At 39.3% G+C, this 25,914-nt stretch overlaps 1 long non-coding RNA gene across 1 annotated transcript in view; it reads left to right on the top strand.

Moving 5' to 3' along the window:
* Window positions 1-25,914, top strand: part of LOC125752416 (uncharacterized) — a 60,648-nt gene that overhangs the window by 33,222 nt on the left and 1,512 nt on the right. Inside the window, exon 2 of the long non-coding RNA XR_007401903.1 lies at window positions 8,769-8,874. This is a non-coding gene — a long non-coding RNA (uncharacterized LOC125752416). The remainder of the gene's footprint in view (window positions 1-8,768; window positions 8,875-25,914) is intronic.

A 25,914-nucleotide genomic window follows, 5' to 3' on the forward strand; every position in this document is an offset into this window, starting at 1 on the left:
TGATCTCTTGGAATATGCATCTTCTAAGGAGATTGCAGTCCTTACTTTTTATATATTTTTTCTTCTTCTTGCATTTGCATTTTCAAGAAAGGGAAGGAAAACAATTTTCTTTGTGATGGCATGTATTATGGCTCAGTCTTTGCCTGTTCAAAATACCACTAAGAGGTAGTTATCTTTTCTCTTGCAAATGGGAACTTAAGGCTCAAACAAATAAAAAAGCTGAGTTAGAATTGAACCCAGTCAGTCTGCCTCCCTCAGTAAAACAACAAGAACCTATGTCTAAAATCAAGAAGTCTCTTCATAATACATAAATTCATAATGAACTCATTGAATTAATAACTCATAAAATAATTTCTTAAGTATTAATAAAATAAGAACATTAGGGGCACCTGAGTGGCTCAGTGGTTGAGGGTCTGCCTTTGCTCAGGTTGTGATCCTGGGGTCCTGGGATCAGGTCCCACATCAGGCTCCCCGCAGGGAGCCTGCTTCTCCCACTGCCTATATCTCTGCCTCTCTCTCTGTCTCTCGTGAATAAATAAATAAAGTATCTAAAAATAAATAAGAACTTTAACACAAGTAATAAAAACAATCTTGATGTAAAAACGTCTAAGATAAAATTGTCAGAAAACTATGGATATTTGGGAAAGAATATAGTCAACATTATATAAAGGCAAGCTCCTATTCCTGCCTCAGGTTTTTATTGTGAGTACAAACCAGAGCTAAATGCCAAACCAAACAGCATTTCATTACAAACCAAAAGGATATTTTTCTTTTTCCACTATTCACAATGAAAGGTAAAAATGACTATAAATATCACGCATAATGATGAGTTGCGTAAGGATTCTTTATTACATATAGAAGAAGCAATCGTTGTTATAAATGTCCAGTCAGATTGCATTTCAGAAGTACTTCTTATGCTGAAAAAAATAAAAGTCTTCAAGTTGTCACCAGTCTTTCATCCTAAGTAACACTAAAAAGGTAGCATATTACAATTTGTTCCATTTGGACCTTCCTCTAATTACATATATCAGCTATATAAGAATTTCACCATTACTTATATGTACCATGAAAGTTTCTCTGATGGCAAAATGTATTTCAATTACACGAATCTTTTTGAAGCACCTTATAAATTTGAGTAGCTGTCCTGTATAACTCCAACACAAACTTCAGCAAAACATGGTCTCTTCCCTCAAAAAATTAATGGTCTAATGAAAGATGCCTACAAATGGAACTTAGTACCATTTAAATATTCTATATACAGTTTGCTCATCTATGTAGTATAAGTGAGGGTTCTTTTGTTAAAGCCATTCTCTGAGATCCTAGAGATGCAAAATCAGTGGCTAATGGAATAAGACTAAGTTGTTGTAAGGGCAACATTCCAAGGATATTTGGATGTTTAGTGTCAATTATTAATTACATTGTTTCTTCTCTCAGGCTAAAGGAATGTAGTACATTGTATGATCTCAATCACATAAATACAAACAATCATGCATAGAAAAATCATTGAGGAAATAGCCCAAAGTACGACTAATGTTATTTGTGGGTATTAATAAGGGTTAAAAAATATTCTCTGTATGTTCAATTTTATAATCAGTTCATTTAACAAACATGATTTTGATAATAAGGTGAATATCTGGCCTCTAAATTATAGCCTGAAAATTGAGAGGTTGGACTTTAGAGATAAGGAAAGTTTTAATTTTGTCCTTGCAAATTTACCTTCCTAAGCCTCGTGCTCTTTGGATTTGAAATGGAGAAAATATCCAGCATGGGATTTTGTGAGGATTAGATAAAATTATATGTGACATGATCAAAGATATTTAATGAAAATTATTAGCAATTCTCCCATTCTCTGCCATGAAGACAGCATGAGTTGTAAAGAAGATCCTTTGGTTTTGTTGATCAGTGTTAAAAAGAAGATGCAAATAATTTAGAAAACATGTTTTAAAATTTTATTTATTAAGTAATACCTACATCCCACAAGGGGCTTGAACTCATGACCAAGAGTCACGCACTTCTCCAACTGAGCCAGCTAGGCACCCTGCAAATAATTTATATTAGACAGTTTGAGAATAAAAACAGACACTAAAGTCAATTAAAATTATATAATTTAAAACATATAGATCAGATGCAAATTGGTTTATTATTTTAACTGGCCTATAAAGCAGTTCTATTCAAAACTATTTTCAAAAATTAAATTCTGGGGGTGGGGCAAGATGGCAGAAGAGTAGGGTCCCCAAGTCACCCGCGCCACCAACTAACCTAGATTACTTTCAAATCATCCTCAAAACCTCCGAACTCGGCCTGAGAGCTGCAGGGAGAGCGGCCGGAACACGACAGACGCGGCGGGAAGGGGGCAAAGATGAAGCCGCCTCCAGCGGGGCGGGGCCGCGACGATCCCCGGAGTCTTCCCGCCGGGAGGGCGCTCGCAGGGAGCTCGGGCGGGACCGCAGGAGGCAGCGGAGCCGCTAGCGGGAGGGCGCCCGGGGGAGAGCGGGCCGAGCTCGGGGAAGGGCCGGAGCCGGGGGGCGGGCGGGGGCTCCGGGCGGAGGGGGCTGCCCAGGGCGCGGGGGACACAGCCCGGGACCCTGCTCCCCCGGGACAGGCGGCGCGGGGAGGGCCCGGGACAGCGGGGACGCTCCTGCCCCGGGCCCCGAGCTGTGCGGGGCAGCGCCCCCCCCCCCGCCCCAGGCATCCAGGCCCCTGCGGACTGGGAGCTGCGGTGGTTACGGGGGAGCTGACTCCAGGGCTGGGGGGCGGCCGCCGCCAGTGGTGGTGTCCCTCCTGGTGTCACCCTGTGCCTGGGAGGGAAGGGGCGCAAGGGAACAGGGGCCTCGGGGGGTAAACAGCTACCCGGAGGGGGGCGAGCATCTCCCCAGGTGCACACACCTGAGAGTCAGCACAGCAGGACCCTCCCCCGGAAGACCCGCTGGAAGGACAGGGGAGGAGCAAGTTCTCAGCGGAGCAGCGCTGGAAAGCTCCAGGGGAAGTCGAGGGATTCACAGTATATAGAACCAGAGGGTACCCCTCCTTGTTTTTGTTTTTGTCTTTTGTTTTTTTGTTCTTTGTTTTTTTCCCCTTTTTTCTCTTCCTTTTTCCAGTACAACTTGTTTTTAGCCACTCTGCACTGAGCAAAATAACTAGAAAGAACTCACCAAAAAGAAATAATTAGAAATAGTACTCACTCCCACAGAGTTACAGAATTTAGATTACAATTTGAAGTCAGAAAGCCAATTCAGAAGCACAATTATAAAGCTACTTGTGGCTCTGAAAAAAAGCATAAAGGATTCAGGAGACTTCATGACTGCAGAATTTAGATCTAATCAGCTGAAATTAAAAATCAATTAAATGAAATGCAATCCAAACTGGAGGTCCTAACAATGAGGGTTAATGAGGTAGAAGAAAGAGTGAGTGACATAGAAGACAAGGTGATGGCAAGGAAGGAAGCTAAGGAAAAAAGAGAAAAACAATTAAAATATCATGAGGAAAGGTTAAAGGAAATAAATGACAGCCTCAGAAGGAAAAATCTACTGTTAATTGGGGTTCCAGAGGGTGCCAAAAGGGACAGAGGACCAGAAAGCATATTTGAACAAATCATAGCTGAGAAGTTCCCTAATTTGGGGAGGGAAACACATTCAGATGCAGTAGATAGAGAGATCCCCCCCTAAAATCAATAAAAACCATTCAACATCCTGACATTTAATAGTGAAACTTCCAAATTCCAAAGATAAAGAGAAGATCCTTAAAGCAGCAAGAGACGAGAGATCCCTAACCTATATGAGGAGAAGTATCAGATTAACAGCAGACCTCTCCAAGAGACCTGGCAGGCCAGAAAGGGCTGTCAGGATATATTCAGGGTCCTAAGTGACAAGAACATGCAACCAAGAATACTTTTCCAGCAAGGCTCTCACTCAGAATAGAAGGAGAGATAAAGAGCTTCCAAGATAGGCAGAAACTGAAAGAATATGTGACACCAAACCAGCTCTGCAAGAAATATTAAGGGGGATTCTGTAAAAGAAAGAGGAAGTCCAAGGAAACAATCCACAAAAACAGGGACTGAATAGATATCATGATGACACTAAACTCATATCTTTCAATAGTAACTCTGAACGTGAATGGGCTTAATGACCCCATCAAAAGGCGGAGGGTTTCAGACTGGATAAAAAAGCAAGACCCATCTATTTTCTGTCTACAAGAGACTCATTTTAGACGTAAGGACACCTACAGCCTGAAAATAAAAGAACCATTTACCATTCAAATGGTCCTCAAAAGAAAGCAGGGGTATCCATCCTCATATCAGATAATTAAAGTTTATCCCAAAGACTGTAGTGAGAGATGCAGAGGGACACTATATCATACTTAAAGGATCTATCCAACAAGAGGACCTAACAATCATGAATATTTATGCCCCTAATGTAGGAGCTGCCAAGTATATCACTCAATTAAGAACCAAAGTTAAGACATACATAGATAATAATACACTAATACTGGGAGACTTCAAAACGGCGCTTTCTGCAAATGATACATCTTCTAAGCACGACATCTCCAAAGAAACGAGAGCTTTAAATGATACACTGGATCAGATGGATTTCACAGGTATTTACAGAACTTTACATCCAAATGCAACTGAATACACATTCTTCTCAAGTGCACATGGAACTTTCTAAAAGGGCTAGTATCCAAAATCTATAAGGAACGTATTAAACGCAACAGCAAAGAAACAATCCAATCATGAAATGGGCAAAAGACATGAACAGAAATCTCACAGAGGAAGACACAGACATGGGCAACACGCACATGAGAAAATGTTCCGCATCACTGGCCATCAGGGAAATAAAAACCAAAACCACAATGAGATACCACCTCACACCAGTGAGAATGGGGAAAATTAACAAGACAGGAAACCACAAATGTTGGAGAGGATGTGGAGAAGGGGGAACCCTCTTGCACTGTTGGTGGGAATGTGAACTGGTGCAGCCACTCTGGAAAACTGTGTGGAGGTTCCTCAAAGAGTTAAAAATAGACCTGCCCTACGACCCAGCAGTTGCACTGTTGGGGATTTACCCCAAAGATACAGATGCAATGAGATGCTGGGACACCTGCACCCCGATGTTTCTAGCAGCAATGTCCACAATAGCCAAACTGTGGAAGGAGCCTTGGTGTCCATCGAAAGATGATGGATAAAGAAGCTGTGGTCTATGTATACAATGGAATATTCCTCAGCCATTAGAAACGACAAATACCCACCATTTGCTTCACCGCGGATGGACCTGGAGGGTATTATGCTGAGTGAAATAAGTCAATCGGAGAAGGACAAACATTATATGTTCTCATTCATTTGGGGAATATAAAAAATAGTGAAAGGGAATAAAAGGGAAAGGAAAGAAAATGAGTGGGAAATATCAGAGAGGGAGACAACATGAGAGACTCCTAACTCTGAGAAATGAACAAGGGGTAGTGTAGAAAGGGAGGTGGGCAGGGAGTTGGGGGACAGGGTGACGGGCACTGAGGGGGGCACTTGACGGGTTGAGCACTGGGTGATATACTATACATTGGCAAGTTGAACTCCAATAAAAAAATTAAATTCTTTCTAAAATAAAATGAAATACCATGTTAAATAAAGAAAAAATTTTAAAACACTTCTTTTTGTAGTGATTATATTACCAAATAAATAGGATATTTGTAGTGTACCTATTTATCCACATTAGTCATTCTTAGTTGTGTCTATTTTTAATACTTTTCTCAAGATTATATTTTCTATATGATATAATTATTTTTATTTTTTAATTGCCTGCAATATTTTTCAAATTTTCATTTAAGCATTAATCTTAATGCTTAATGCAAAATTAAAATTAATCTTGTCTCTTTTCTGTTAATTGACCAAAAATTGTCCCTATTAATAAGATCAGAAAAACATCTGTTGCATGGGGAAAATTATTTTTTTAATGTGCAAGTCATTTAGCTCAAATTTTTATCGGTCTTAGTTTTTTCCCCTTCCTTTAAAGTATCTGTCTTTTTTATAACAAATTTATTTTTTATTGGTGTTCAATTTACCAACATACAGAATAACACCCAGTGCTCATCCCGTCAAGTGCCCCCCTCAGTGCCCGTCACCCAGTCACCCCCACCCCCCGCCCTCCTCCCCTTCTACCACCCCTAGTTCGTTTCCCAGAGTTAGCAGTCTTTACGTTCTGTCTCCCTTTCTGATATTTCCCACACATTTCTTCTCCCTTCCCTTATATTCCCTTTCACTATTATTTATATTCCCCAAATGAATGAGAACATATAATGTTTGTCCTTCTCCGACTGACTTACTTCACTCAGCATAATACCCTCCAGTTCCATCCACGTTGAAGCAAATGATGGGTATTTGTCGTTTCTAATGGCTGAGGAATATTCCATTGTATACATAGACCACAGCTTCTTTATCCATTCATCTTTCGATGGACACCGAGGCTCCTTCCACAGTTTGGCTATCGTGGCCATTGCTGCTAGAAACATCGGGGTGCAGGTGTCCCGGCGTTTCACTGCATCTGTATCTTTGGGGTAAATCCCCAACAGTGCAATTGCTGGGTCGTAGGGCAGGTCTATTTTTAACTCTTTGAGGAACCTCCACACAGTTTTCCAGAGTGGCTGCACCAGTTCACATTCCCACCAACAGTGTAAGAGGGTTCCCTTTTCTCCGCATCCCCTCCAACATTTGTTGTTTCCTGCCTTGTTAATTTGCCCCATTCTCACCGGTGTGAGGTGGGATCTCATTGTGGTTTTGATTTGTATTTCCCTGATGGCAAGTGATGCAGAGCATTTTCTCATATGCATGTTGGCCATGTCTATGTCTTCCTCTGTGAGATTTCTCTTCATGTCTTTTGCCCATTTCATGATTGGATTGTTTGTTTCTTTGGTGTTGAGAAGTATCTTTCTTCACCAAAATTCTTACAGGATAAAACTTGTTAAGTAAATTGCCACTATTCATAATTCTTTGAATGTTTCACAAAATTTATATGAGGGAAAGTCATAACCCTTCTCAATTTCATTTTATTTTGATGCAAGATATATATATTAAATTAAAAGTAGGAGCCCCCCCCAAAAAATAAAAAAATAAAAGTAGGATCCCCATTAGAAGATTCTTCCCGCAAACTGAGATACTCAGAAGTGCAATTTTTGAATTTCACAATTAAATCTTGTGCATTGAGGTCTAAAAAACTAACTCATTCAGCTTCTCTCTTGCTTTTACAAGGATATATTGCAATATCTGATTCCTTGCAAACTCTGTTTTCAGTAATTATAATATGCTAAAAGCTTCAGACACTAGACTTTTTGGTACTCCATTCATGAACACATGTTGATTAAATTTTTCAAACTAATTTGGAGTAAAATACAGTAAAAAATTTAGAGAAGTGTTTTAAAAGGTTTAATACCATTTTAGGACACTTAAATTAATATGAAAAGATATTATTTAGATCTTCAAATACATAAAATATGATTGATACTGGGTACAAAGAAAGAATACTATAAACTCTGCTATTGGTAGTTTTATACAGGGCATCAGTTTCAGGACACCTGGGTGGGCTCAGTGGTAAGCATCTGCCTTTGGCTCAGGTCGTGGTCCTGGGGTCTGGGAGTTGAATCCCTCATCAAGTTCCCTGCAAGGATCTTCCTTCTCCTTCTGCCTATGTCTTGGCATCTTTCTCTGTGTCTTTCATGAATAAATAAATAAAATCTTTTTAAAAAAATACATCAGTTTCATTAAACATTTTAGCTTCAGAACTTTAACTGTTTTGTACAAATATATTTTTAAATTTTAAACATAAGTTCTATTTTGATTGATAAAATTTTAGAGCTCATTTGGATGCTGATGAATTAGGGCAGAGGTTGGCAAACTACAGCCCTCTGGTCAAATCTGGAACTCTGCCAGGTTTTGTAAATATAGTTTTACTGGAACATAGCCATGCTTTTTTGTTTATGGATTTTCTATTCCTACTTTTGTACTAAACAGTAGAATTGAGTAGTTGCACCAAAAACCATACAACCTGCAAAGCCGGAAATGTTTTCTATCTGGCACTCTGCAAGACACAAATTTCCCTATCCCTCTAAGAATACACTATGATGAGTTCCAAGTATATTTGTGTCATGAGTTTCTTAATCATCAATATTATCTTTATAATGATGCCATGCTCTACCAAAATTTGTATTCATATTTTCCTACAAAACAACTAACTCTACTGGTGAACTTCTTAACTGAATTCACAACAGCGATCACAGTATGACAGATTGAACTTCCAAGAGTTTAACTTTGATTCCATGAAATGGGTGAAAGAAAGTCAACCAGTTATTAGAATTAACTAATTTTCCATTTAAAGCAGTAGATAATTGGCATAAGAAGCAGACCAGAAAATTTCAATAGTTGGGGGGCTTACTGAGGATTATCCTTGGGATCATCTCTTGTGAAAGAGTCTGGAAAGAAGCAAGATTGGCCAAATAGAGAAGTCAACTTGGCCCAGAGATGCCTCTGCCCCCCTCATGAGACTTATTCTGCTTTGGACCAAAATGGCTGGTCTTGAATATTCCTTCCTTGATCAGCCAGTCCTGAAACACATGTGACCTTGGCCAAGCTTCTCTCTGCAGCTGAAGCAATCCCTCCAAGGACTGATAGCTGTAAGCTGTCTGCCAGCAGCCCTCCCCAGTAGCTTCACTAACATGTCCTGCCTCAGAGGGAGACCCAGAGGTGCATCACCAAGTTATGTTCATCCATTTCTTCATATGTGTTCCAGGAGCAGCTCTTCCAGGATTCTGAGAGGTCTCTCTTCTGAGGGAAGACTTAGAAGAGAAAGATTAATGGTGCTGGCTCTGACTCCTACAGCTACAGCTGATCTAAAGGTACCACTGAGACTCATTGCTTTTTTCCCTTTACTACCCATCTAAATTTCCTTTAGCCTCATGAAGCACTGCTAGGAGGCTTGGCCAGCTACACTTTCAGACTGAGGCTGCCTGAGAATTGTCATTTTCCATCAAACTGGGCAAGGGGATACCAAGTGGTGCCCAGTTGGATCATCTAGGTGTCCCTGTTCCTCCATTGTGTGTTCTTTCTGCTGATGATCAGAGTCAAATATTTTTGCCAAGATGATAACTTCTCTTCTTGTTTGATAACTTTTGGATACATGGAGACTGTAATACCCAGGCATCAGTCATAACTTTTTTTCTGTCACCTCATAGAAGTATATTCTCTTAAGGATCCAGGACTTAAAAGCCTAAAGAGCCCGGAGTTGTTGGGACAGAAGGCACAAATTTTTCCAGTTGGTTACTGGGAATGATAATAAGGAGAGCTACTCCTGATTCTATCCTCTAATCCTGGGCCAATCATTTTCTTCTCATTCAACACATAGTTCTATATAAAGTTCTTTAAGATATATACAGTGACATGGAAGATGATGCCCGATCCTCTTACAAGTATCACCTCTCAACTAGCACAAGTTATGCCTCCAAAAGACTATTTTCAGTGCTCTATCAGGCAGCATCTTCTGGATGATGTGATATGTGATATAACCAGTAGGTTCTATGGTCGTGGGCTCCCTCCTCTTTTTCTTTATACTGAATTTCTATTCTTCTTTTTAAGATATTGATTGATTGATTGACTGATTGATTGATTGATTGATTGAAAGAGTCAGGGGAGGGGCAGAGAGAGAATCTCTAGCAGACTCCACACTGAATACAGAGCCCAATGTGGGGCTCACTTTCACAACCCTGAGGTAGGACCTGAGCCGAAATCAAGAATTGGATGCTTAATGGACTGAGCCACCCAGGCGCCTCAGTGAATTTCTATTTGATGAGATCCTTTGCTGGTGGGTCAGACATACCATATACCTTCAGAGAATAGTGTTGGTTGAGGTTCTTTGGACTGAAAAGGCAAAACTCTACCTGGAATCTGTGCCTATTCCTGCTTGAAGGAATCACTGGTCTTTCTATGGTGGAAGGAGCTCAATCTAGTCACCTTGCCATTTAGTGGCCAGTTGGTCTACTTGAGAGATGATGGCATATCAGGGACCTAATGTCGGTCTCTGCAACTAGCAGGTTAGAAACACAGCAGCAGGAGCTAGATCAACCTTGGTAAAGTGGAACCCAAGTTGTCAGGCTCATTTAGAGCCACCATGACTAATCCATTCATGTAAACAATGACAAAGCCTGACATCAACTGATTTCAGTGAGATCAGTGAGGTGCCTGAGGCACAAAATTTAAGGACATTCACTTTGTGGCTGTGCACCTGCAGAGTCAGCCCTCGTGAGTGAGTGCCTCCTGTATTTTTACATCCTAGGTGCCTCACTTGCCCTGTGCTAGTTCCAGCCCTGCCAAAGTCATTCTGTTTACTTGGTTGTCTAGTGTACCGTCCCTGGTGTTTCCTGTCTGGTCAACATTAATTTGTCATAGACATACCAATTCACTTTATGCCCATTCCCATATGCCCATTTTATTTTCACTATAGCCCTGATACCTAGAATAATACTCCTTATTTACCTGGTTTTTTTTTTTTTTCTTACCTGTTTTTTGTTCAGTAGCTGTCTCCCATCTCTTCTTCAATTAGGGCTCCTTCAACCTCTCAGTCACAGTTACAGATATAGTCCCTACAATCTTATTTAACTTTTAATATCTTTTTTATGATTTGTAGCTGCTCCATGTGTTATTTGTTGCCATTTTCCCAACTGGATTCAGTTTTATGATACTCTTGTATACTCCAAAAGACCTGTCTAGAATAGTGCTGAATATATATAGTGTGAAGATTTCACAAGTTTAGAATTTTTAAAGGATTCCTGTGACTCTTCAGAGCATACTCAATGAGGCTTTTATTTAAAGGCAGACACTACATTCAGTAAGAGAAAGAGAACATCAGTCAGCATTGGGAATCGGAAAGACATCAAGTCATGGGTTTCAGAGTTCTTTTTCATACAGTAATGTGCTTCATCTATACATTAAACTGAAAGATTTATGTGATGAATCTTAATTCAGGAGAACTTAGAGCAGAAATTCCCAGCAAGATCTTCTGTGTCCCTCTGGTCACATAACCAAACCTGGCTGCCAACCTCTTGTATTAGTTAGGGTTCTTCAGAGAAACAGAACCAATAAGATACACACACATACACACACACACAGATTATATATATACATGAGCCAATTCATACATGGTATGGGAGTGTATATATTATATATATACATAATAAATTTCACCACAAATATACATAATACTCATAAATATGTGGAGATTTATTCATATTATATGTTTGTTTATGTATATGAAGAAATGTATTATAAGAATTGGCCCCCATGATTATGGAAGCTGAGAAGCCCCACCATCTGCCATCTGCAAACTCCAGAGAACTGGGAAGCTAGTGCTATAATTCAGTCATAGTCTGAAAATCTAGGGATGGATAGTATAAGTCTCATTCTTGGTTCAGAGACCTGAAAGCCAGGAGCATTGATGTCTCAGAACAGAAGATGGATGTTATAGCCCCAAGCAGATAGAACAAATTTAACCTTCTTCCGTTTTGTTCTACTTAGGGCGTGAAAGAATTGGATTATAAAAGATGATGCCGCTGGCATTGGTGAGGCAAATATTCTTTACCCAGTCTACTGATTCAAATCCTAATCTCTCCAGAAACATCCTCTCAGAAAAACCCAGAAATAATGTTTTATCTGAGTATCGGCTATCCTTTGATCCCGTCAAGTTGATAGACATAGGTAAAAGCCATCAGTAAACAAACAGCTGTCCTCTGGGGCATTTTGGACTTTAAACAGCATGTTGTAAATCCCACTACCCTTATCATGGCCAACAGCCAAAATCAGATACCTAGATATCTTCAGAAAGAATCATAGAGCAATCTCAGTTCTCTCCATATAGGGTCTCAGCAAATGCTTGTTTGGGTTAAGGAGTTTATTTACTGAATAAAGTGATTCATTCACATTTCCAATCCATTTGTACCTATATAAAGCTATGAAAGATGCTTTCTTAGACTCTTTGTAAACCTTTAAAACAATTACCTACAATATAAGATGATTGATTCTGCACCCCAAATCTTGATTTCTCTGTTGGCTCTTCTTAGAAGAGAGGGAAATTTTAATCCTGTTACATACATTCATAAGACATGATTGCCTTTGTGTCTCTGAATGCTTCATTTTTATTTAGTAAGTTCTTTCTAAAGTCTTAGATTAGTAAAGACATAATACGTGAATGGCCAATGTGCCAACAGCAAAGTGCCTTCACTTAGAAACATGAACTTAATTTAAATTGCCTTTTGCCTAAAGATGTGCTACTACCAGGAACAAGGCACAGAGTACATATTTAATAATGACTATAAATCCAGACATTTCATTGTTATAAATATTGAAGCCTGGCAGATGCATGACCACTTAAGGTGGCCAGGCTGATCTAATATAATACATTGTTGTAAAGCAGTACTTTCTGAAACCAGGAGAGTAAGTCTAGCTACTTTGGTTTTGGAAGAGCATACCCTCGTGTTAATAAGAGTTAATAAGTTAATAAGTAAGTTAATAGACTAGAAGTGCTGTGAGGATATGAGGATAGAAACCTTGTCTATTTCATTTGTGGTTATATTTCCATGGCTTAGCATACAATGGCACATGGTAGATGTTCAGTAAATACTTATTGAATGAGTGAATGAAAGGAAAAAAAAGCATGAATAAAGCCTTACTTATAATTGTGGCCTAAATATTCATTCAAGATGAAGCCAAAGATTCTAACTTCCATTTCCTTGGAGAGACCTCAACAAGACTCAGATAGTCTTTTAAGGAGAGTCAGGACTGTCTCCAGAGTCACCCAGCCAATTCCCCTCTTAGATGGAGATGCTTAACACCATCGCTCATTCCTCACTGAGTGAAGCAAATTTTCAGCTTTACTCAGGTTCTGGTAAAGACATGGTAAATGTGGGGACTGGGAAGATAATGATGTTGACAAATGAAAGGATAAATATAATATCATTTTAAAATATAAATTGGCACTCCTTTCAACCTGTCTTCAACTCCTCCTCAATGCCTTCCTTTCACTTGTAGGAAATATTCTTTTCCCAGTCTACTGATTCAAAGACTAATCTCTTCCAGAAACATCCTCTCAGACAAACCCAGAAATAATGTTTCATCTGAGTATCAGCTATCCCTTGGTCCCTTCAAGTGGTCCACATAGGTAAAAGCCATCAGTAAACAAACCAGCACAGCTGTTGGTTTTGGATGAAGTCCAAAGTTCATACTCTGATCTACAAGGACCTACAGGATCTGGCCTCCAGCTTCCTTTTGAGCTTATCTCCCAGAGCTTTTCCCCATGCCCATGTGCTCAGCCTCATTGGCTTTCTTGCCAATTTTCAAATGTACCAAGGATATTTGTAATCCTGATGTCCTCTGTCTGTTACAATCTTCCAGGCCTCTGTGGCATTGGTGTCCTGGCTTCCTATAAATCCCTGTGCCAGGGATCCCTGGGTGGCGCAGCGGTTTAGCGCCTGCCTTTGGCCCAGGGCACGATCCTGGAGACCCGGGATCGAATCCCACGTCGGGCTCCCGGTGCATGGAGCCTGCTTCTCCCTCTGCCTGTGTCTCTGCCTCTCTCTCTCTCTCTCTCTGTGACTATCATAAGTAAATAAAAATTAAAAAAAAAAATCCCTGTGCCATACCTACTTAGAGTGACCAGCTCTGGATAAGCATAGTATTTATGACTCCTGGGTATTATTAATTTATTTACTCACTTATTGTTTGAATTCCTCACCAAAATGTACATTTCTCAAAGGTAGGAACTTTGTTTGTTGGCAATGTTGTTTTTCTTTTGTTTTCTTCATGATGCTTCCTTAGAATAATGGCTAGAACACACTCAATAATTACTTGTTGAATAAATAAATGAATGATAGTACAGATGGATGAATGAATGCTGTAACCACTGGACAGGCTCTAAAACAGTCAAGGGGAAATTCCCTTGATGTCACATAAGCAATATCATGAACCATAACACCAAGCAGGAAAATGATGGAGAGAAAAAAAATTGAAATTTCCTATAATTTCCTTTTCTTCAGATACACTTGACATTCCCTGTACTTGGGTCTTGTGTCCCTGGGGGTGAATAATGATACAAAATTCTTGGTATTTCCCAAATAGTTCAGGTACATAAGTCTCCAGAAATGCACATAAACAATTAATTAACTAGAGATGAGTGAAGTAGGGCACAGGAAAGGTGATTTCCCTGTAATAAATTAAGAAACAGTGTGGGAAAAAGAGAATTTCTATGTGGTACAAAGGCAGAACAGGAAACAACACAAAAGGACCAGAATTTGATGGATACTACAGTGGTTTTCAAGCTGGTTCAGTTTGTATATATTAAATATATAAATTATATTAACATTTGTAATTATATTTATATAATAACTATGTATGAAAATGAAAAGGTATCTTTTTTGAGAACAAAGAATAAATATAAACAATGTATCACACAAATACTATCTTCAAATTAATATTAAATTATAGTATAATTCCACTTAGAATACTCAAGGGATTTTTTGGTGTTTTTATTTATGGTGTAGGTAGAATACTAGATAAAAAGATATTAAATTTTATATTGAAGAAAAATTGCCAAGAAGTCATCAAAAAAGAATGAAGAGAGCAATGGGGCTGAGGTCCTGCCTAACAGATATAAGAAAATTGTAAGGGATGCCTGAGTGGCTCAGCAGTTGAGCATCTGCCTTCAGCTCAGGGTGTGATCCTGGGGTCCGGGATCAAGTCCCATATAGGGCTCCTTGCAGGCAGCCTGCTTCTCCCTCTGCCTATGTCTCTGCCTTTCTCTCTGTGTGTGTTTCATGAGTAAATAAATAAAATCTTTAAAAAAAAAAGAAAATTATAGGAAGCCATTGTAATAGGATCAATTTTGTATTGGCACATTGATAGACATGAGATTAGTAGATCAGAAAAGGAAATCTAGAATTAGATTAGATCCCAATCTATATGATGACTAAATTGTTACATGTGACTAAGTTGGTAGTTCAATTCAGTGTGTGTGTGTGTGGGGGGGGGTTATTAATAAATGATATCATCATTGTATGTGTGAAAAAAATTAAAGTATTATGAAAATGCAAAAATAAATTACTTATGAATTAAAAATCATCTAAAAAATAAAGTAACAGAAATCTTGCAGGAGAATGAAGTAGAATTCATACCCGATCAAGTGCTAATGGAGCCCTTCTTACCCAATTCTGGAAAACCAAAAGCTGGAAGATATAAGATATAGATATTTGTCTGTGAAAAAATTTTAAAAATATATTGTGTAGCAGAATATAACATAGACATAAGATATAAATAATAGATACTGAAAAAAAATATTCCCAAAGAGGATAGGAAGAAGTAGCAGAGAAAACACCATGTGTAGAGCATCCTACTTCCTCTTCTCACATACAGTTGGGGCTACAAGACAAAATTCTGGCCAGTGGGATGTGGGCAGATACGATATAAGCCACTTGCTGGCCTTAAAAATACCCTGTTCTATCCTTGTATTAGTTATGTGTTTCTGTAAAACAAATTACCCTAAAACTTAGAAGCATAAAAAAAAAAAAAAAACAAATTTATTATCTCACAGTTATTGTGAGTCAGGAATCTGGATGAGTCTTAGGTAGGCCTTCTGGTTCAAGGTCTCTAATAGGATGCAACCAAAGTATTGGCCTGTGCTTTCATCTCCTCTGAGGGCTCAACTGAGGGAGGATCCGCTTCTAATCTTGTTCATGTAGTTGACAGGGTTCAGTTCCTCAAGGGCTGTTGGACTGAAGATGTCACTTCCTCAATGTCTGTTGCCTGAAGGCCCCTCTCAGTCCCCTGTCACGTGCACAGCTGGCTTCACTCAGTGAACAAAAGGAAGGAACTGTTGAGAAGCCATGGTCTTTTTTGCAGCCTGATCTGAAACAAAATGTGACCTCCCATCATCTCTACTATACTCTGTTTGCTACACACAAGTCACTAAACCCAGCCCATGCTCAAACAGAGGATTACATACATGCATGACAACCAAGAGCCTCAAGTCTCAGTCAGTTAAGTAACCAACTCTTGATTTTGGCTCAGGTCATGATCTCAGGGTCGTGCATTGAACTCTGCATCGCTGAGCATGGAGCCTGCTTAGGATTCTCTCTCTCCTCCTCCCTCTGTCCCTCCTCATGTTCACTGCATGCTCTCTGTCTCAAAAAACAAAACAAAACAAAAAACAAAACAAAAAACAAAACAAAAACAAACAAACCAAGAGCTGCCTGCCACAACTCTCCAGGTCTCTTCTTGCCACAGTGGTTTTGGAAGCAACATTTCCTGGATGTCATATCTATAAGATGAAGGAAGACTTCTTGACCCACAAGAAACTTTGGAAAGTTGAGAAATAAACTCATTGTGCTGAGCCCTTGAGACATGGTTACCGTGATGTAACATAGCCTATCATGACCAACGGAGTGTTAATATCTACAGCACACACAGAGTATTTACAACTTGATGTGATTAGGTGGATAATCCAATCAAAAATGAACAGTGGAAATAAAATTTAATACACAGATTTGTGATTGAAACATAAGAAAAGAGGCCATGATAACAGGGGGGGAGGGAGGAGTGATAATAATAAGCAATATTTATTGAAAGTAATTTATTACTTTGTACCAGTTATGGCTGTGATTTACATTGTTTAACACATTTAATCTCCACAAAAATAAAAGAGATGAAATAATTGTTACTATTATCTCCTTCTGACATAGGAAGTATCTGAGGCACGGAGAGTTTAACAGAATTGTCCAAGATCGCACAGCTAATAAAGTGTTGGAACGAAAGTTGAAATCCAGGAAGTCTGACATCTGAGCAGTTTTCTATCCACTAAGTCATGCTGCTTAAACATACTAGTCAGGAAAATTACAATGAAAGAAACAGTCATCATGTATCAGTCTAGCTAAAATTTGAGTGAAAACATCCATTGAATACAGCAATAGAGAACATTGTTGGCAAAAACATCAATAATACAGGCTTTGTGGGAAGCAATCCTAAAATAGTTATCATTTAATCTACATGTTTCCCTGGTTCCAGCAGTCCTATTCTGGGATCCTACTGTGTTAATTCCCACATTATTTATCACAGCAAAAAAGAACTACATACAAAGATTTGCCCATAGGATGGAAATATTTTAATAAATGTTTGCATATTCACTCTACAGTATATAACACAGATATTAAGAAGAATGAAATAGAGCTATGCCAATTGACTTAAAGGGATTTCCATGAAGTGTTGTTGCATTAAAATGGCAATATATAAAAAACTGTGAATGATATGACCCTGTTTTCTTAGAACAAAACCAAGAAATATTCCTATATATTTATACATTCTATATGATTCTATGCACTGGGAATAGAATAGTGACCAGTCAGAGGCCAAACTTTAGATATTGGAGAGCAGCCAGGAAAGGTGACTGAGAAAGAATGACCAGTAAGTGGAGTAGAAAGAGAAACAAGAGAGCAGTTTCTAGGAGGCCAGATAAAGAAATTGCTTCAAAAAGAAGAGAGGCAAAAGTTGCTGCTAGTGGCCCTGTTTTTTTGCAGGGGTAGTTCAAAAAAAAAAAAAAAAGTTGCTGCTAGAAAGGACAGGATGAGGTAATTGGCTTTAGTACATGGCAGTCATTTATGCATTTATATTTTCAAGATTTGTGTGTGTGTGTGTGTGTGTGTGTGTATGGATGGACTGAAGAGGGTTCAAGACAGAATGGGGGAATAATAAAAATAAGGGACAACTACAGTCAAATCTCACAAGAGAGTTTTGATTTAAAGGAGAAAGAGAAATATGGTAATATAGCAGTAGCTGGAAGGGGATGCTTTTTTTTGTTTTGATTTTTAAGATGATAGATATTTCAGATCAGTTGTATGTTATCAAAAGCCATCCATAGAGAAAATTCATGATAGAAGAGAGAGGAGGCAAGCACTAGAGTGACGTGTCAAGGTAACTAAGTGGAAATGGATTTTGGTACAAAAATGGAGGGAGTGGTCTGAGAAGGTGATAAAAGTTTCTGTCTTATAGACAAAAAGGAAGGCTTGAGTACACAGCACAGATCCCTGGTGTTGGCAGAGGTGAGTGTGAGGAAGATGTCCTCTCATTTCTGGCATTTTCATAGTGATGTACAGAAGCAAGGTCATCAGCTGAGGGTGAAGATGGAAGGACATACTGGGAGTTCGAAGAGGAAAGGTATGGGAAATCATCAAGATGAGTGGCAGGGGGAAGGACCTTACAGATGCAATGGGATTTTTCTGTCACCACCAATGTTCTTCTCAAGGTGATACATTTAATGAACACAGTCAGCCAAGGATGTTCAGCCTCACTCAGCTGCCTGGGTGCACATCTGAAGGAGGCAGAGAGCTGAACATAAACAGGGTAGGGTGACACAGAGATTGGCCCTATAGAAAGGGGACTGTGACATAAAGGGGGTAAAGGGCAATGAATGGTGACAGGATTAGGATATTATAGTTCCACATAGATCAGAGCTTTTCTGGAGTTGAGGTATTAGGGGGATTATCTGAAAAGATAGGAGGGGGCGCCTGGGTGGATCAGTCAGTTAAGTGTCTGATCTCGGCTCAAGTCATGATCTCAGGGACCTGGGATTGAGCCCCACATGGGGTCCCTGCTCAGCCATGAGTTTGCTTTTCCCTCTCCCTCTGCTCCGGCTCTCTCTCTCTAAAATAAATAAATAAAATCTTTTAAGAAAAAAGATAGGAGATAATGGTCAGAGTAAAGTGCTTAAAAATTGAGATTGTGGATTGTGTCTTTCTTCCAATGGATAGTCTTTCCTCCTTTATCGAATATTAGTTGACCATGAAGTTCAGGGTCCACTTCCGGGTTCTCTATTCTGTTCCATTGATCTATGTGTCTGTTTTTGTGCCAGTACCACACTGTCTTGATGACCACAGCTTTGTAGTACAACCTGAAATCTGGCATTGTGATGCCCCCAGATATGGTTTTCTTTTTTAAAATTCCCCTGGCTATTCGGGGTCTTTTCTGATTCCACACAAATCTTAAAATAATTTGTTCTAACTCTCTGAAGAAAGTCCATGGTATTTTGATAGGGATTGCATTAAACGTGTAAATTGCCCTGGGTAACATTGACATTTTCACAATATTAATTCTGCCAATCCATGAGCATGGAATATTTTTCCATCTCTTTGTGTCTTGCTCAATTTCTTTCAGAAGTGTTCTATAGTTTTTAGGGTATAGATCCTTTACCTCTTTGGTTAGGTTTATTCCTAGGAATAAAATCACTTTCAATAAGGAGAAATATGGATCTCTCAAGTAAAGTTAGAAAAAAATGAAGAAAAAAAGACAAATACATACTTAAATTGTGTACTATCATTAATGTTCCTATCATTAGAATGACAGGAAAACACATACATCTTTACACATATTTTCCAGCGACTTATTGAGGCAGCAGAACTTCCATCTAAATGGCCAAGGACATATTTTCCTTGCTTATTTGCTCATCCGATAGCTTGGCAACAGAAAAATTGGCTTTCAACTTCATATTGCCCAAGGACAATTTTCTCATTCTGAAAGGAGTTTTTAGTTCCAATTCATAATAAATACCTCTACTTGTATTTATAGTTTTATTTTAGAGAACACCAGTGTTTCTTGGCAGGTAGCGGGCTGCTAATGAGGCATGTTGGCTCACAATCTTATCAGTCTTTTAAATTAGCAGCCAAATAAATTTGTCAAAGAACATGGCATGTCTTACACAGAGATATATCATATATTCATGGATTATTCTGTTTCTGGGTTCTTCTAATATTAAGTAGAATCTGATCTTTTATATGGACTTCTAAAAGGAACTTTTTAGCTGTACTTCTGTTCTTCTGAAACAGCTCTTTGAAAGAGCTGATTGAGTTGCCTTAGGCAGGGTCTTTTAGAAGTTCGTTTGTGTGTGTGTATGTATGTGTGTATTGGGGGAGGGCGAGGGGGAGTTGATGGCCTCTTGAAAGAGAAGTGCCAAAATAGAGTAACCAAAATTGTCATTATATTAAGAGTTGATATTTGTTTAATTAACACTTGCAACAAAAAATATAATTATGCTAGTTCCAACACAATTACAGGATTTTTTTTTTTAAAAGATATACTGATTAGCACTTCAGGGTGTTATGGAAATGTAATGGAGCAAAAGGGAAACTTTCATAACAAAGATCTTCATCTTCCGAAACCGCATTTCCTACTCAGTAGCTTTGTCCTATCCTCTGGCACCCTCTCCGTGTGTGTAACTTACTCCTTTGGCAAGCATTGAATACTCATCTACATTCTTTCTGGTGCTAAGAGTAGGGACCTTGTAGGGTATGGGTGGCTGTTATCCTGGAGATGGCTGGATTGGTAGCTTCAGAAAGCAGTTTCTTCTCAGAAGGAAGTGGTAGAGATGATGCAGGCAGTCTGAGTCCAAGAACCCAAGGGAAGGTCCCACAGGACCTTGGCTTCATGCAAGATAGAAATCAAATATAACCCAGAGAAGTGGAAACAGAGTTTGTTGAAGAGTGTGACAGGTAGAGAATAACAGATGGAGTATCTGGGAGACTCAGAAAGGAAAGGAGAGTGAGTCTTGTCATTGCTTGGGGCTAGAAGTTTATATTAGAAAAGAGATGTGTTCCTTCAGGAATCCAGGGTAGGGTTTAATCAAAGGGAAGTGTCAGGTGAACAATAGGTATTATTCCACAAATACCAAAGGCAGGAGTATTGATGCCAGTGTCAGCCAACGTGTGTTTGAAGCTAATGTCCTGGAATATGTTTGAGATCTGGTTCTTCCTAGGTGTTATCAGGTACTTGGGGCCTAGGACACAAAACTCAGAATGATTGACTTCCTGGCTTCCCCCTTGAAATGGGAACATGGCTTCTTTGGCTTATTCAGGGACAAAATATAGATCATGAGTAATGGAGCCTAGCAGAAAAACAGCAGAGATGGAGCTATTCTAAAATGGTGTCCCTTTTGCTTCCCTATGTCAGAGACAGCAGCAAGAAAAATAAAGACCCAGAGTTATGGGTTATATTGTGTACCCCCCAAAAATTTACATATCAAAGCCCCAATCCCCAGTACCTCAAAATGTGGCTGTATTTGGAGATAGGGCCTTTGAAGTGGTAAGTAAGTTAAAATAAAACCATCCTAATCCAATCTGACTGGTATCCTTATAAGAAGAGGAAATTTAGACATGCAGGAATGCTTGCGCATAGAAGAAAGACCATTGAAAACATGGGGAGGAGGTGATGATCATCTGCAAGTCTAGAAGGGAGGCCTTGGGAGGCACCAACCTGCTGACACCTTGATCTTGGATTGCTAGCCTCCTGTATTGGGAGAGTTTGTTATTTTTTATGGTATGGTGTTATGGTAGCTCCAGCAAACTAACGTACCTACTTTGTTAAATGATGCAAGATCCTCACCACCATTTTTTTGCATTAGATCCTATCAGATTAAAATTGCACTGGACACAGTTAAATAGGCAGTAAAGGCTTTATTCAAGACTATTGAAATAAAGGAAGAGACTGAACTTAAATCCATTAAAGCAAACAGTAGAGAATTTTTTAAGTCCTAGGGTGAGCAAGTAGAGGAAATTAGGAGAAAGGTTCATCTGTGTACTCTGTCCAGCATGATGGGTTATTCTGAGTTTGCAAATGTTTTTCTCTGTAAGTAAGCCATCTGTGTTTACTAACTGGTCTCCACTATAGCTGAGCTCCTACCTTACTTATCACAGGGACTGGAAAAGAGGGGTGTTGTCTCTTTCAGTGTTTATATTTCAAAGAGATGGTTCCCAGGTCCTCAAGAAAGATTCCTGGATTATCAGCCTGGCAAAAGGCTGGAAGAAGATTTACATATATTTCAAAGGGGCAGAGAACGAATTTATAATTTTAAGTCTTCTAAAGTAAATGCTCTAAGAAAAGGGAGGCCAGGAGGCTATAGTTGGGAGAAACCTAGTTTAGCCAAGCTGAGGGGAACATCACAGGCATCTTCGTTGACCTCTTTGTTATGGAACAGGCTGACCTCTAGCCCTGGAGGACATTAGTTCCCTGGCACTGGTTTGCCTGTGTGCTCTTGTAGACTGATGTCCCTCAAAGCTACTATTATGGGATAGGATGCATCCCATAGTACTAGACTAAGAAATTCTGGTCATTTCGCAGAGGCCAAGCAAACACAATCAGAAGGGAGGAAAATAACCCTCTACTATTGCCATTCTGGGCCTCCGCAAATGGTGCCTTAAGCTGGATCTCATTAAATCTGCGTCCCATTTCCCACCTCAAGTCACTCAGAGCCCAGCAATTACCCAGTAAGTGCTTTCCAAAGAGCAAATATAGGATTCATTTCCTTTTAACTTCTCCGTCTGTTTCTTTGTTTTAAAATAGCACAGCTTTAAAATTGGTGTCGCCGTAGAAAACAGGTAATATTCTGTTTTCATTCTGTTTCCTCTCCCAGGAGGTACTTCAGTATTGAGAGAAAATCCCCGTCTGCCTGAAGCCCCAGGAAAGTGAGTGCTGGTGTGAAAGCATCCATGGGGACATAGGAAATTACCATGTAGCTGCCCTGTTCAAAACACCAGTAGGGTGCACCCACCGGAGATGCACAATATCATGGTCAGAGTCACAGACTTGAGTAATAGCCTGTGCTAGAATGTAGACGAGCTGACTGGTTGTGCCTAGCAATTTTCCAGCCCTCTCCTAAACAAAGAAAAATCTCAGGTTGTAAGTAAAATCTCAATGTTTCTTGCTAAATCTGAGGGGAACATCAATTGTTTTCAATTCAGAATAGCTATACAGACAATTTCTCCTTTTCTTGGATTAAGAAAATAAATGAATTAGATAGAATGACTTATCTTTCCTGAGGGGATCATTTATGGGATTATAAAGGTAAAGGGTTTAAGGCTTTGATTCTGGCCTCTTTGATTATAGGGAAGAAGGATATGGAGTAACAGGTACACTCATTAGACTTCCAGACATTTGGAGATTCCTTTCTATCTTACAAATATCTTCATTATAATTGCTGGCTTTCTGTGAGGATAATGCATTCAAAATTTGCTTTGAATAGCACAAACTGGCTTTCTACCTTTTAGTTGACACACTTTTGCTATTTCCAAGTCTGTTGTAAACAGAAGAGAAAGAAAAGAATGAAAGACATTAGGGTCTTGGTAACAGCTCCCTCCCAAGTGTTGTGTGCAGACTGAAAACCTCAGTACCATTGGGGCATATACTCCCTCCATAGCCTCCAAATCCTCCAAATCCTCCAAGTGACTTATATATTTTTTCCCTTTTCCTACCCAAGTCAACTTCCACCTCCAAATGACCCTTAATCCTCTTCTACCTTTTCACATGGTTTTCATGTTAAATGATTTTGAAGATACAGAACTGAATGATTGAAAGCATGTGTAGCCCTTCATTAATACAACTGAATCAGAGCATTTTCTTTCTTTTTTTTTTTTTAAGTTTTATTTATCTATTTATTCATGAGAGACAGAGAGAGAGGCAGAGACACAGGCAGAGGGAGAAACAGGCTCCATGCAGGGAGCCCGACATGGGACTCGATCCAGGGTCTCCAAGATCACACCCTGGGCCGAAGGCGGCACTAAACCGCTGAGCCACACTGGCTGCCCTGAATCAGAGCATTTTCTAATCATGACTAGGTACATTGCCTCAAATCCAGATGGCAGTTTTATTCCTACACAGGCTTATAGATCTAAAGGTATAGGTACAACCTGAATGAAAATAGTCACTCAACAAAAATTCATTGTTAATCTCTGATACGCTAGGTGTTACGGACACAGCCATGAGAAGAGAGACTGGGCCCCTTCCTCACAGAGCTTCCGGTCTTTCTAGGATAACAAGTAGTTAAAAGTAATAAGGCTTTAATATCTGATGGTAGCACCTAACCCAGTATTGGTTAAGCAGAGTTAATAACAGATGAAGGATATGGACAATTTATCAGAGTAATATTTAATCTGAAGACTAAACAGGAGTTAGCCAGATGATGTACTGTGGGAAAGGGGTCCCACTAAAGGGAATTAGGGTATAAACATCTAGACTCCAGAGGTAAGAGAAAGCCTGGCTTCTGGAGGAGATGAAAGTAGTTCACAATGGCAAGAGAAGAGAAGGAGAGGGTGCCAGAAACAGAGACAGGAAAGAAGAGGTAAATAAGGTAAGAGTATATGCAGGGTAATTTATAAATAATCATGTAAATCTCTTAAAAGAGTTTGGGAAATATTCTAAGGCAATAGGCCAAAAAAAGTGATGTGCACTAAGGCTGCTCACCAGGGTACACAGGATCACCAAAGAAAACAGCCCTTTCTCAGAATTGATGGACTCTGACCCACACATGATCCTCATCATGTTTTCTCTCACTACTGTACTGCCAAGAATCCATTCCAAAGGGAAAAGTTAATTAGAATGTTACATAATATCCTAAATCAGAAACTGGAGACAGAAACTAGCTGGAGAAAGCATGAATGGCGTTTGAAGGCTATGTTCTTCGGTAGAGCGTTGGACTCTGTAGAGCTTCTGCTTTGCCAAAAAAGTAGCTTACCTACACCACACACGGGGCCACTGCTAGACCTTGCCACACTTTTTTATAAACTAGCAAAGGGTGTCTCCCTCTCATCTGAAGCCACTCAACATCTAGGAATAAAGCTTGGCCAGGAAAATAAAGACAGATTTCACCCCCAACACAGACCTGCTATGATCTCCCCAACCTTGAACCTGAATGACCTTAGGCAGAAGCCCTGCATAAGATGACACACAGTTTCTTTTGTTTTGACTTCGTTATATTTCCTGAAGTATATGTATTTTAATATATAGTATCTATCTCCTAATTATATGTTAATTTAGAAAAATAATTTTCCTCTAAAGAAGTAAAGAACTGTTAGCCAATGAAACCATAGATAATTAACTTTACTACAAATTAAGGTAGTCTTCTTGCTTCTCCACAGTTGGGAATTCTGACACAGAGGGAACAAGAGTTTGATTACAGATGAAGGCAAGGTGAATTGTTCTAAAGTGTGATGGCTTTAAGAGGGAGAGACAGAGAGAGGGGGGGAAACTTAGTAGAATTGTGTGAAGTGTTTTATTAAAAGGTAGTATGTGAGTCTTGGGAAAAGAAAGCTCAAATAGTCATTGAGGAGTGCTGAATGGACAATGTGAAGAGGCCAAATACAAACTTCATTCGTCTACTTTGCTTGGCTGATTCTGTTTCTAGAGACAACAGTCTTTTCTCCACAGAAGGCAGCCCTCAGACTAGTGCCATGAATCCTACAGTTCAGGGACCTTGTGCTTGTATTGATATTTTTTTCCTTCCAGCTGACTGGGAAATCTAATCACTATGGCTAGTATTTTTTCTATGAGCAGATGTGCTTGGAATTCCAAATAAATTTACAAGTCTTTGTATCAACTTGGAGTTACCTTAAATAGAAATCAAGGAATATTCTTTTATTAAAAATGACTTCTGTCTTGTATGTCTTGCCATTACTTTTCAGTAGATTAAACAAAGCAAGAGTGAAAACACATGAAATGGAAAAGTTGTCTGGGGTTACAACTTGTATACGGCAGGTTTCTTGGCAACCAAATAAACTCAATTTTGTGGATTTCAGTGTGTACTGATTAATGTCAGAGGGGCCACAGACACACAGATTTGATTACTTCCTACATGATTTCATTCTAATAGTATTAATGAAAGAGTTCTTTGAAATTTACCTTTTGACCAAAAAACACCCAATAGTGCTCTGGGTTTCCAGTGAAATTTAAATTGACTCAGTTTTGTTTTTGGGGATTTTTAAAAAAACTATTCATTTATTTATGCATGCATGTGTGTGTGGAAGAAGGGCAGAGTCAGGGAGAGAATTCTGAAGCAGACTCCCCACCGAATGTAGAGCCTGATGCAG

This window comes from Canis lupus, chromosome 13 (assembly GCF_003254725.2).
Source record: "Canis lupus dingo isolate Sandy chromosome 13, ASM325472v2, whole genome shotgun sequence".
NCBI lineage: Eukaryota > Metazoa > Chordata > Mammalia > Carnivora > Canidae > Canis > Canis lupus.